Below are 14,648 nucleotides of genomic sequence, written 5' to 3' on the forward strand. Positions count from 1 at the left end.
ATTTTGGCAACAGGCAAAAAGAGAAACCCAAATTCACTTTTGAAAGGTCCAGCTGGATCGATTTCTGCAACCCATTGGGTTCATGAAAGCCAGCTCATTAGCTTACTGCTTTGAAGAAAAATCTAATCATCTCTGGTTATTTGCTGATTTTCTCAAATTTTATAACCATAGCACATTTGGGAAACTTTTCCTACCCAGGGATATCCCTCTAATGTCAGAGGTACATCAATTGAAGGTCAGCAGTGGTGAGAATCGCTTTGTACCCGAACTGAGCTTTGATAAGTTACCCCAAAACACCATTTGTGAAGTACATAAACTGTTCAATGCTCACCCAACGTGCAAAAAACTAATGTATAAAAACTGAGGTGACGAGAGAAACCATCACTGATGTCATTTGAAAAACATTTCACCCATTATTACAGAATTGCGGTATTCCTGCATATTTCAGTTGGAAGCAGACATTCATTTGACCAACATTTCAGTTTTGCAATGAAGGTTCCTCACCCTGGACTCAGCTTCCAAACTTTGATTGTTATGCCCAACACAGACTTACAGACAATTGATCAGAGATAATGGGAACTGCAGATGCTGGAGAATCGAATTAACAAAGTGTGGAGCTGGATGAACACAGCAGGCCAAGCAGCATCTTTGGAGCACAAAAGCTGGCTCTAGGCCTGACACGTCAGCGTGTGTGCTCCTAAGATGCTGCTTAGCCTGCTGTGTTCATCCAGCTCCACACTTTGTTATTACAGACAATTGATAGGCTTCTTTCAATTAAAATAACATTTTTCCATTCACTACATGCAGAAACTTAAACATTCCAAACATAGTTGTAGGAAGCCCCAAACTACATAAAAAGCATTGAAGGAAGTCAACGTCACTGTTTATCTTTAATACCAAGGTCTAGACATTGTCCTAATACATTCACCACACTTTTTAATCGTTGTATTGTACTGGTTCTCGATCGCTTCATTATTGCGAAAAAATAATCAAAAATACATTGGCACCTGTCTCAGCATTATGTTTTGTGAGTATGTTTTATTCACTTCTGTCCCAAATCACTAGCCGGGTGCTTAAACATGATTTGTGCCACCATTTGGGATCAGGGATATTGGAAAGCGATGGGGGCACAAAACAGGAGGGCTGAAGGACTGCTTTGCCTTGTTGTAAACAAACAAGCTCATCAGTCCCACTGCAGTCTCTCTTTATGAAGGACTTCAAGTCTAATTACTTTTAATCAAGTTATTCAAACTTATTATGACACATGACATAGGAGATAGAATTTGAATCTGGACCTTTTGGGCAGAAGGTGTAGGATAGAACCATCTGTGTGGAGGATAAAATCCTCCAGAATACTTTAAAAAATGTGGACTTTTCTGATGAAACTGGATGAAAGTTAAAGCCCAAATTTGCAGAGCTTAACGTCCGAGGGATTGGGGTGCAGGTAAGTTCATGTCTTCAATGAACAAAAAATCGTCTCCCTTACTGAGGGTTGGATGGAGATTCTCAGTTTACTGAGAGTTTGTTTCCATATGGCTAGTTTCAGCGATTCATTGCCAGAAGGATTAATAACAAAAATTACTCGACAGAACATACTTTTCTATCATTACCATTAAACAAAGGAGATGCTCATTAGATTTATGCTCACTTGTCCAGGAGGATGTACAACACACTTTCAGCAGTGGTATATGCTTTGTATGTCGAAAAGAATGTGCGGATGTAGAAACGCTCCTTGTTCATGAGAGCGATTACAAAATTTTCGACGAGTCTTTTTGAGGTCTCAGAGTTAAGAATTTGAACGTTGGAGGTATCGACAGTGAGATGTGATGGAAGCTCATCTCCTGATGCCTACAGAGAGTACGAATTTAAAAAGTAAATGTGATGCAGGAACAACGTTTATTTGTATAGATCTCTGACATGGTAGAAACATTTCAAAATGCTTCACATTTACATAATCATTTAAAAATCACTCCAAGATTCATGAAGCTAAAACTAGGACAGGCCACCAAAAGCTTGGTCAGAAAGATTGGTTTTGAGGACAAAGCGGAGATGTTTTGGAAGAGTGTCGCAGAACTGGGTAGCTGAACACACCAATGACAGAATAAAGAAGATCAAGCATGCAGGCAAGATCAAAGTGGCCGGAATTAGAAGTGCAAAGATATGAGCATTGAAGGGCTGGAGGGGAATACCATTGATGAGGAGATACAATATGTTCAATCCAATGATAAAGCAGCTGGTCACTTCATGTATTACTTGAACCATTCAAAGAAAATACAAAGTTAAAGTCAAAACATCACAGAAACATGGCCAGCTAGATTCATATAAAACAGAAATTTGAGCCTTGGAGTTATTTTGTATCGATCTCAAGAATATTAAACCATCATTTTAAGTAAATAAACATTTAATATTAAATCCCTTCAGCTGACCACCCACTATTTCTCAATTTCTACTTCAATCCAGTCATCAGATGGGCCAGAAAGTTTCCACAACAGAGTAAATGTGGAATTATGTACAGCAACTTCTGTCTACAGCTCGAGGCCACAGCAAGCTACTGGAAACAGGACAGTCTGGCTTCAATCCTGTTTGAATTCTCTGCTAACAATATCACTGACTTCACATTTCTGAACAATATTGTTTTTAGGAATCTAATTACTCTTGAAAGCAAGCTTACATAACTGGTCGGAAAACAGAGAGGTGTAAAATGTTTGCTGACTTGGCGGAAAATAGAAGGAGGGAGAAACTGAAGAAAAAGGAAACCTCTGTTGTTTTTTGTTCCACAGCTCGTGCTATGCAAGGTCTCTTCCAATGTGCTGCCTAAGGGTTATCATACTTGATACTGTGGAGTGTGCAAAAGAAACTAAGAACTCTCACAAAGAACTTCATAGTTCAAATCGCATCAAGCACCCCTATATCAAATTCAGTTTCCTTCATGTCAGCAGATGAATATACCTTTGGGATTGGGCAGGGGTCAGGGTGGAGCATGTCAGCAAAGGAGGGAATTGGAGCACTCTTTAAGGAGCCTGATTTGAAATTTGAAATCCAATGTGAACCTCTCAACTTTGCCAGAGTAGCTGGCCGGTTCAGTCAGAATGATGAATTGTCTGTAATCACAGGAAATGTATTTCCAAGACTTGTTCCAAGTAATAGAAAATTGTACAAAATGTGTTTCAATTAAATGAAGTTGTCGTTTTAAGAACTTTACCCCACACAAGTATAAAAAAGCATGACTGAAGAAAAGCATAACCTTCAAACAAAGATAACAAAGTGTGGATAATAAAATGTGAGGCTGGATGAACACAGCAGGCCAAGCAGCATCTTAGGAGCACAAGATGCTGCTTGGCCTGCTGTGTTCATCCAGCCTCACATTTTACTGTCTTGGAATTCTCCAGCATCTGCAGTTCCCATTATCTCTAACAAAGTGTGGAGCTGGGTGAACACAGGAGGCCATGCAGCATCTTAGGAGCACAAAAGCTGATGTTTCGGGCCTAGACCCTCCATCAGAAAAGGGGGAGGGGGAGAGGGTTCTGAAATAAATGGGGAGAGAGGGGGAGGCAGATCGAAGATGGATAGAGGAGAAGTTCGGTGGGGAGGAGACAGACAAGTTTCGAGGCAGGAATGGAGCCAGTAAAGGTGAGTGTAGGTGGGGAGGTGGGGGGGATAGGTCAGGCTGGGGAGGTCGGATAGGTCAAGGGGGCGGGATGAGGTTAGACAGAAGGAAATGGGTGTGTGGCTTGGGGTGGGAGGAGGGGATAGGTGAGAGGAAGAACAGATTAGGGAAGCGGGGACGAGTTGGGCTGGTATTGGGATGCGGTAGGGGAAGGGGAGATTTTGAAGCTCAAATTGTTTATGTGTCACCATATTTTGATCCAGTAAGACAAATAACATTAAAAATAAATTGATGTTTTATGACCATGCTGACAATCTCAGCAAGAGAAATTACGTAATGTCCATGTTTAAATATTACAAGAGCAAAACTATTGAATGGTTGCAATACGTTACTAAAATAAAGGCTACCAGCTGTCAATACATTGCTTTCACCATTTTTAATGGTGAAATCTCTGTTCCTTCCTCTCTCACCCTACTTCTCATTCCTTCCATCTGTTCTGCTGTTGTGGTACCAAGCTATCAGCTCCCCTACTCAAATTTACTTCATAATCATTCTTCCCGCTCCTTTCCTTCCCATTCATCGCACGGTGTAACAGAAGAAAGGGCAGGATATCTATGGAAGGATGTGCCCTTCAGTGTTCTAAGTTTTCACAATGCCAGCAAAAAGGAAAAAAAAATAATCGAGCACAGTAAATCACAGTCCCTCAACGCACAGTTTTTGCGGCGATAATTCAAAACTGGTGCATTTTCACAGCATATTGAACATATGCAATTAGTAAGCAATCAACAGGCATGGAGGAAATCTCTCAAGCAGATATTAACATGTCAATAAAAGCAGGATGGAAGAGTTGAAGTTAATTATGCAGTGGAGAAAATCAACTGAAGTGTGCACATTCAGGTTTCAAATATTAAGTAGAGTTCCACATGAACATTGTTTTATTTACCTCTCGTAGTCAAAATGCCACAACACACTAGCTTGCCTGACAGATGACATGTTCTCTTCTTGTTTCAAATTCAGGAACTGGTTTGCAAATCTGGTTCAAATTTGGACTTTGTTAACTGAAGGTTGCCAGGCACAGCATGTGGCAGAGCGGTGGAATGTGGCCAGTGATTGAAACACCATCTCATGTCCACACTTAACTCCTATTAACACACTCCAGTTTGTGGCTATAAGTTAGTTCTAGTCATGATGATTGTCAAAAATTTACGAAAAACATGACAGTTATGTTCACCACCCCCACTACACTACATCAAGGGACACAATTCCTCTTCATGATTATGTCGTTGTTCTATGTTCATCATGAATGTAAATTGGGTGACTATTCTATCTCAGTCTTAAATTGAAAAGAAGAATTTGCACGTCGCTTACTTAATTAATACCAATTAGAAAAGTTGAACAGATCTCTATCCTAGTACACAGCATACTTTTGTTACTCCATTTGTCTTACAGTTTGCTTGCTGAATATCTCAGAACTTAAACGATATTTTCTGAATTCATAGGAATAAGGTTTCTTGAGCTTGCTCTATTGTATCACATCATGATGTGTTTCTCTCTTAACTCCATTTATCCACCATTTATCCATTTACCGTGAATACACTGGCATAACATAAATGGCAGTCTTGAAGTTCTGAATGAACCCAACAGACTCCAACTTCAGAAGCTCCAACGGACAACATTTTTGGAAAAACGTCTGTCGCCAGATTTCACACCCAACGGACATAGCTTGGATTTGAAAAGTGCAGCAATAGATATTTCCTGACATAAACAGTCAGTGATTATCACAAGAAAAACCCGCTTGTCTGTTTCAAAGTGACCCACCTTTCGAAAAAAAAAGTCACCATTATCACACCACATCATAGGGCTGTGCTCACATGAGTGAGAGAGAGAGACAGCTGGTGGTTGTTTAACCAGCATGTCAGGCACGGGGAGAAGTTGAGAAGGACAATCCCTCATGGTCAACACAAATGTTGTTTACTCTTTCAATATCATCTTGCTCTTCCTTAGAACAATTGAAACTTTAAAAGGCCAAGTGAGCAGACGAGAGCATCAGCCTTCAAATATTTCAGCTCCCTCAGAATGAAATGGGACAAACCTGTGACCAAATATATAAAACATCTTGCACATCGTGGAAGAACGTGCGAGTGAGTGAGTGTTGGATGGTATATAGGAATATGAAGAATAAGTAATCAGGGGATTGGAATTTGTCATGTGTAAAAAACCAAGGATAGTACAAACCATTTTTATTCAGAGTAGTATGACGGAAATCTGACTGCTTCGGCAAGCTGACTGACCGGAAATAACAGTCAAATCTATAAGATAAATGAAACCATCATGACAGACAAAACAAAATTAAACATGTAAAGAGAAAGACTGCCATAAAAATTAAATACTGGACCAAAAAAGATAAAATGCTGACTTCAGTGTAGTTACATCTGTCCATGATCTGTTTGCTCTTCTGATATCACATTGCTCTTGCTTAGAAAACACAACTCTAAAATCCTAACTAAGCCAACACGGACGTCAGGTTTCAGACTTTTAGGCCACTCAAAATAAAAATCAACAAAGCTTTCACATCAATATATAAGTAAAAATCACTCTACACACCCTGGAAGCACTGTCTCAGAATCTAAAGGGAGTAACCCACAGTCGAGGCAAGGTAGGCTGCCTTCATGCAGGATAGGTTCACCAAGAGCAGTCTCTGGCATTAATACAGGGTAATGGGCACTGCCAGATGGACACCCGAGGCAGTCAGCTTCTCAGAGTCCACACCTCTGCAGTCCAGTGAGTGGGACTCAGTCAGCCCAGTGGGAGACTGAACCCAGTGTGGGGAGTGGGGAGAAAACAGCTGGGAAACTGTAGAGACATCAGTTAGATGTCGGGTCACCTATTGCTCAGTCTGTCAAGGTCGCTCAAGGGGGCTGCCACATCAGTCCTCATTGTGCTCAGTGATATTACACTGAGAAATGTCTGACTCCAGGGTCAGGCTGCTGTCATTGATGCAAGGCTGACAACTATTACTTTTCAGAGGTGTCAATGGACCGCTGCTGTTTTAATCTCGTCGGATATGGGAGGCACGGTGGCTCAGTGATTAGCACTGCAGCTTCACAGTGCCAGGAACCCGGGCTCGATTCCAGGCTCAGGCTGACTGTGTGGAGTTTGCATATTCTCCCCGTGTCTGCATGGGTTTCCCCTGGGTGCTCCCACAGTCCAAAGATGTGTAGGCTAGGTGGATCGGCCATGCTAATTTGCCCGTAGTGTTGAAGGGTGTGTGGGTGAAAGGAAGATGGGTCTGGGTGGGATGCTTCAAGGGGCGGTTTGGACTTATTGGGCTGAAGGGCCTGTTTCCACACCGTAGGGAATCTAATCTAATTTAATATGTCAGAGATGAGTATGAGCAAATGGAACAAAGGAGCAGGAATATTTCCAAGATAACAAAGTGTGGGGCTGGATGAACACAGCAGGCCAAGCTGCTGCAGTTCCCTGCTGTGTTCATCCAGCTCCATACTTTGTTATCTTGGATTCTCCAGCATCTGCAGTCCCCATTGACTCGAAAGGCAAATTTCCATGTGAAGTCTGGAATAAGTGAGTCAATGCCTGACTGAACACAGGGAGACAAGGAACTGGATTGAAGCTTGTGCTTTGTGAAAAATTAATGATAACTCATACCTTTCAGAATCAAAGTGGGTTGGAGTCTGAGGAATGAGAAAGGTGAAGTATCGTCAAACCTAAAAGACAAATGAAAACACCATAAAAGTAAAAGCCAAATTCAACATGAAAAGAGAAAGAGTACGATCACACTTAAATACTAGACCAAAAAATATCAACTGCTGACTTCAGCCTCATTATATATGTCAAATATTCATTTGCCTCTTCACTGTCTACTTGGTCTTCCTTCAACAATTTAACATTTTAACTTGTCAACTGAGCAGCCAGGACATCACCCTTCAGATACTTCAGTTCAAAATGAAACTCAACGAAGCTGTGCTCTAATTCAACTCCTTGAACATTTGGAATGATTTCCCAAAGGGCCTTTTTCATCCAAATACTATTTTTTGGCTGCTGTAATGTAGGAAAGGCACTGGTTAATGTGCAGAAAGCACGTTTCCATGAATAACAATTGGTAATGACTAGTTTCTCCATTGAAACAACATTCACTGAGGGATAAATAGTAGATGATTTATACGGGAGAATTCCATTCTTGTTTTTTTTGCGAATTGTTGTGATAATGGGATCTTGTGGTCATCCGAGATGAACATTTTCCCTGCTAATATCACCTTCAGCAAAGACCAGAAGAAACATTTTGCTCCATCAAAGAGTGGACACAAAAATGTGGCCAATATAATTTTGGTTTTGGCAAGTACTGGAACCATTGTGACCCACAACATACACGCATCAATTCAATCGGGTTACCCCACATTCACATCATTTTTCCAGTTTTCCCGTCTTTGAAATTCGTACTAAAATCCAATTTCTTTACAAATAGTGTCCAGTATATATTGAATTCAAATTACCTCAAAACTCTTCTCACAACCAAGAGTGATACCACGAAGGTATTGCTCCTTTCCCTCCGCTTCAATTCGTGTTAGTTCTAATTACACTGATGAGGGAGAGAAAAGAAATAAGCGATTCACACTTGAAACTGCAGAGCTACAAGTCTGCAATGTTCACCTCACGTTGTCTCAACATGAAGTGAAGACACACAGCAGTTATTGTTTATTCTTGTTTGTGTTTATGACATCACAGGCAAACCATTGTGATGTCACTGGGCTTATTCTTTTTTAAAAGAAAACCTTCCTGAGAAAGAACACAAAACCTGTTCGAGCAGTTACCTGCTGTTTTCCACTTCATCTCCATGTACGCGGTTGTCATGTGGGGAGGGCTTGTTTGTAAACGTGGGCATCATAACATGGATGCAGTTTCCCATCTCCGCCATCTTCCCTGAACAGCCTTCCTGGTATATTGCCCATGGAGGTGAAGGCACCAGGAGGCCTGCCCACATGTGACCAATACGTCTATTAATTTATTTGGTGGCCAGACTGGCTGGTCAGCTGTCAAGAGGATGGATGGTCTCATCTGTCCTGAAAGTCCATTAGAAACATCCTGGAGGTTAATTCAACGTTTACATTGACCTTCGAATCCTTTGCACTCCTCTCATCACAGTCACAACAACACTTACTGTTATGTCCTGCATGTTCACCAACTCTCTATTCATGCTCATACATTACCTTCAGTTCCAGAGCCCTTCTCTTATCTATTAGCCACCAGTGTGACACCCTACAAAATGCCTCTTGGGAATCCAAGTGCTATGCAGCTGTTGGTTTCCTCTTTGCGACCTCACTTGTTTGACTATCAAAAAGGAATGAAATTGTCAAACATGCCTGGCCCCAGGGTGACCTTGAACTTACCTGCAACTGCCCTGTCTCCATCATGGAAAGTCTTCTTCTGGATTGACCACGTTGATTTAATCAGATGATACGATTTTTGTTTTAAAAGCATTGCTGAAACATACTTAATGAAGAGACATTATTAAGCACTTTCCCAACTGATTGAAATCATGTTAACTGGCTTTATTCCTTATTTTTGCTCCTCCTTCTTTCTTACATAGCAGTGTTACAACTGCTAATTTCTACTGAACTCAGACTTTTCCAGAATCCAGGATGTTTTGGTAAACCAGAAACCAAAATATCTACGATGTCTGAAGCTGGGCTCCAGGGGTATTCAGTTTCTTGGAAGGACTGACAAGAAGGAGGAGGTAGGTCAGCTTTGCTGGTTACGGAATAAAATTAATATGGTAATGACAATGGATATTAGTTCTGGTGAAATGGAGTCTGGGTACAGTTTAGAAACATCAAGGGACAGAAATTGACAGTGGTCGATGTATATACACCCCAGTCAACTCGCGTGGTACTTTTAGCAGAAGGCACTAAAAAGGAAATTGAAGACACCAGCAGAAAGGGAGAGCTCTACTACGATGAAAGGTCACTGACTTCAAGAGTCAGGTGACTTCAGTTGGCATAAAGATTGGGCAAAGCAAATCAGTTATCATTGCATACAGGAGGAATTCCTGACGTACTTTTTAAATTCATTCACGGGATGAGGGCATCACTGGCTAGGGTAACATTTATTACACATTCCTAAATGTCCAGAGAGCAGTTAAGAGTCAACCACATTGCTGTGGGTCAGGAGTTACATGTAAGCAAGAATGGCAGTTTACTTCCCTTAAAGGACAACAGATTCATGCTCATCATTAGACGCTTAATTCCAGGTTTGTATTGAATTCAAATTCCGCCGTCTGCTGCAACTGGATTCAAACACAAGTCCCCAACATAGTATCTGGGTCTCTGGATTAAGTGTCCAGTGATAACAACCTCAGGCCATTGTCTCCCCAATGAAGTGTGTGCTGTGCGGGTTTCTGGGTCAACACTTTGAGGAACCAACAAGCAAAACTGAAGTTTGAGGTGGGAAGACTGTGCTCATGCCCCCTCGGGGAAGTGAACCTCATTTTCACCCACAGAAGGAAACTAACAAGGACACCTTCCATCGAGAGTGCCAGAGGCTTTCGGAGAGAGCAACCCCCAGAAAGCAGAACGTCACTCACTTGGCTCTACTGTCCCATTCCAGACTCCAAAACTAGAACCTATTTACAGCAACAAATGGAAGTATTTGATGGATGCCCTGGGTTTGTGCTCCTCCCCCATTGCTCACCTACAGTTTTCCTGCTTCACCTTGTACTTCCAGCCAAACATCACTGATGTCAGCTGCTTCCTGCCATTCCAAATGCTCCTCCTCAAGTGGAAGGACAAACAGCAATGTGGAAATTCAAACACATTTCCGACCTGTGGAGGAAATGATACTGTTATAATTTCAGATAATTTTTAAAGGGCTCTTTTTGACCATTGAAGCAGGGGGTGTACAAACACTATCACAGGCTCGAACTCACAACCACTTGTTTCTGAGACCAGTGCTCTGACCACTGAGCTGTGCAGCCAGGCACAAGACATGGAAAGAGGGTCTCATGTATTGGAAATGGCAAAAGAATAGATAACTGGAGACTATTATATATCAAGACGTAACAAAACCGAAACAGAGCAGAGGGGCATCATGTGCAGAAGGTTGGGAGAATGCAAGGCCGAATCAGACAGTGTCCTGAGTGCCATAAACTGATCTTTCCTGCTGGTCCAGAGATTACGATTCAGTGCCTTCACTGTCGTAGCCTGTTCATGGTTATCATTTAAAGTAATAAATCTGAAATACTGACTGATCTTGAGAAGGAGAATTATGTCATTGATCAGTCAAAATCGATTCACTCCATGTTACAGTTCCACAGCAGCAATGCCAGCTGAAACTGCCTGGCATGCAATCAGTTTAAAACAAGAATAGAGGGGAGGTCAGGAAAAGTGAAGTGCCATGGTAGTTTGTGAGAGGTGACTGGAGGCCAAGTGGAGCCAGGTTCAATGTGGGTGTTGAAGACCAGTCTTCACTGTTACCCTGGCATACAGATCACATTGGATCAATCACACAAGGATCCTCCTTTTTGTGTTGTCCTTTGCACATCACAACTCGGGTCAGTGCCTTGAGGGGCTCGGATAATTTTAATTTTGAACATCAGCCGGCAGCAAAATGACATGACAAACTTTCCCTAATATCAGTACACCCGGATAATGAAGGCCATCAGTTTAACTGGGACAACATAACCGTAGTAGTGCAATCCAAACATAGCCACACATGGGAATTCCTAGAGGCATGGTTCTCAATCCATAATGCAGTCGGCATACAAATAGAATTGGACCCCATATGCAACCCATACAGAACAGAATGCGAAATGACACAAGTTGCCGGAACAGACCGGGCAGTATAAATTTCAAGTGGAGGAGAACAACATCGCTTCTTCGGAAGTCTCACTCATGACGTTACCTTGCGTGGTGACGAAAAGTCTGAACGAAAACAAGCCAGCTGGGCGAGCAAGTTTACAACTTTACTTGTTATCTTTACCGTTTAATGTGTGGCTCAGTGTCAGTCTTATACACACAGTGTTCTACCCGCTTCTCCTGCTGTACACAAGGTTTCCCAGCAAAAGGCAGCTTTGTGTGGAACACATGCAGTTTCTCCTGACAATAGGTACTGTTGCCATGAGCTGGGATATGAAATATACAATGAGCTGAAGTAGCCCCACACTCAAGTTACTCATTTACCTTTTACTTTCAATTTTCAATTTCCAAAACCCAGCAATCCATTCACTTAAGCTGCTGGGAACCTGACAAAAACAGCGTTGGCCAGACATTCCTCTTCGGGAGTGTCTGTCAATTTGCAAGGGTAGAAAAGCTGTCAACTTCACTCGAGTGAGAGAGGATACAATATTCCAAACTTCCAATTCAAAATCAGATGCCGTATCAATTACACCACTGGCTCCACACGTCTTGCTGCAGCTTTCATCCTGTCGATTGCGATGTAATCAGGGATACTGGCGGAAAACCCATTTGCAAGGTGAATATCCTGCAAAATAATCACTGTCGCTGCTGCACTTCAACTTTGTGAAGCGGTGAATGTCACTGGCAAACGAAACACATTAGCCCTCACATGCCTGGCTGTCACCTGTTTCTTTGCCACCTGTTTCTCTGCTGGAACTTGCCATTGCTTTGTTCACAGTCACTGCAAAGTTCTGCCTTGCATTTTTTTTTATTAAATTATCTCCTCCCAACTTAAAAACATTCCCTAGTCTTGAAATCTCCCATCCTTGGGAAATGACGACCACAATTCATACTATCTACATGTCTCATTATTTTATGAACTTCTAACAGGCCGCCTCTCAACCTCCTAAGCACCAGCAAGAAAAGTCAAAGTCTATCCAACCTTTCTTTATAAATCAAAGCTTCCATACCAGGCAACATCCTGGTAAACCTCTTCTTAACGCTCGCCAGCTTCATGATATGCCTCCTGTAATTGTGTGACAGAAACCGCACATTGTATTCCAGAAGAGGTCTCATCAACATCCTGTGCAACCTCAATATGACTTCCCAACTCCTAAACTGAAACAATTGAGCAATGAAGGCTGCCGTGCCAAAAGACTGTTTAACCACTGTCTAAATGGGATGGAAACTTCAAATAATCATGTACCTGGATCCCCTAAGTCCATGAGTAGGCACCTTAACAGTGAGAGAAAGTCTGAGGGAGGATGAGGAATAGTTTTGAATTTCTTTGACCTCACATCTGAAGAAATTTATTGTACACATGCAGCTGAATAAGTTCAACAATTCATACTCCGTGAGGAACTATAAATGAACCTGAAGATTTTTCAATTAAAAAGTAAAGTTAGACCCTCTCGAGTCAGAAGGAAGCCATCGCTGTTCTGTTTCTGAACTTCTCTTACCCAACAGGTTCTGCAACATGTCCATATGAAGATGGATAAGGGAGAACCAGTGGATGTAGTGTACCTGGACTTTCAGAAAGCCTTTGATAAAGTCCCACATAGGAGATTGGTGAATAAAATTAGGGCACATGGTACTGGGGGCAAAATACTGAGTTGGATTGAAAATTGGCTGGCTGACAGGAAGCAAAATGTAGTGATAAATGGGTCCCTTTCAGAATGGCAGGCAGTGACCAATGGGGTACCACAAGGTTCAGTGCTGGGACCGCAGCTGTTTACGATATATATTAATGATATAGACGAAGGCATTAGAAGTAATATCAGCAAATTTGCTGATGACACAAAATTGGGTGGCAGTGTGAAATGTGAGGAGGATGTTATGAGAATACAGGGTGAGTTGGACAAGCTAGGTGAGTGGACGGATACGTGGCAGATGCAGTTTAATGTGGATAAACGTGTGGTTATACACTTTGGTGGCAAGAACAGGAAGGCAGATTACTATCTCAATGCAGTCAAGTTCGGTAAAAGGGAAGTACAACGAGATCTAGGTGTTCTTGTACATCAGTCAATGAAAGCAAGCATGCACGTACAGCAAGCAGTGAAGAAAGCTAATAGCATGCTGGCCTCATAACAAGAGGAATTGAGTACAGGAGCAAAGAGGACCTTCTGCAGCTGTACAGGGCCCTGGTGAGACCGCACCTGGAGTATTGTGTGCTGCTTTGGTCTCCAAATTTGAGGAAGGACATTCTGGCTATTCAGGGAGTGCAGCGTAGGTTCACGAGCTCAACTCCTGGAATGGCGTCCGGGACTATCATATGTTGAAAGATTGGAGCGACTGGGCTTGTATACACTTGAGTTTACAAGGATGAGAGGGGATCTGATTGAGGCGTATAAGATTATTAAGGGATTGGACACTCTGGAGGCAGGAAGCATGTTTCCGCTGATGGGTGAGTCCAGAACAGAAGACACAGTTTAAAAATAAGGGGTAGGCCATTTAGAGCAGAGTTGAGGAAAAACTTCTTCACCCAGAGAGCGATGGATATATGGAATGCACTGCCCCAGAAGGCAGTGGAGGCCAACTCTCTGGATACTTTCAAGAAAGAGATAGATAGAGCACTTAAAGATAGTGGAATCAAGGGTTATGAGGATAAGGCAGGAACAGGATACTGATTGTGGATGATCAGCCATGATCGTAATGAATGGTGGTGCTGGCTCGAAGGGTCGAATGGCCTACTCCAGCACCTATTGTCTATTCATTCACCATATCCAGATACATGAACGTTGGATCACTCTCCAAAGGTATCAGTACTATTGCCAATCCTCAGTTACATCTGGAGAACTTGATGTTTGACCTTTCTGAACCAGTGCAGGTCATGTGGTGAAGTCGCACTTGCAATGCTATTAGGTAAGGAGTTACCAAATGATCGTGAAGGATTAGTGATGTTTTCCAAAAGAACAATTTAAATGTTTTCACATATTTGATTCAATCCAATGGTCTGACATATTACACAAGGTTGTCACAAAACAATATTTGATACCAGGTACTTATTAGGACAAGTGACCCAAAACTGGCCAAAGAAGTAGGTTTCAAGGAATATCCTGAACAAACAAGGGGACTTTGAAAACCACGGATGTTTAGGGAGTAAATTCAAGAGCTTATGGCCTTAGGAACTGAAA

At 42.0% G+C, this 14,648-nt stretch overlaps 1 long non-coding RNA gene across 1 annotated transcript; it reads right to left on the reverse strand.

Annotated features, from left to right (window-relative positions):
• Positions 1–7,874: 7,874 nt before the first annotated feature.
• Positions 7,875–9,086, reverse strand: LOC132208248 (uncharacterized). Its single transcript, XR_009444338.1, has 3 exons — positions 9,013–9,086; positions 8,437–8,685; positions 7,875–8,204 (listed from the first exon to the last, which is right to left on the reverse strand). It is a non-coding gene; the product is annotated as an uncharacterized LOC132208248 (long non-coding RNA).
• Between the last annotated feature and the right edge of the window lie 5,562 nt (positions 9,087–14,648).

The sequence above is a fragment of the Stegostoma tigrinum genome, unplaced genomic scaffold, assembly GCF_030684315.1.
Source record: "Stegostoma tigrinum isolate sSteTig4 unplaced genomic scaffold, sSteTig4.hap1 scaffold_333, whole genome shotgun sequence".
Taxonomy (NCBI): domain Eukaryota; kingdom Metazoa; phylum Chordata; class Chondrichthyes; order Orectolobiformes; family Stegostomatidae; genus Stegostoma; species Stegostoma tigrinum.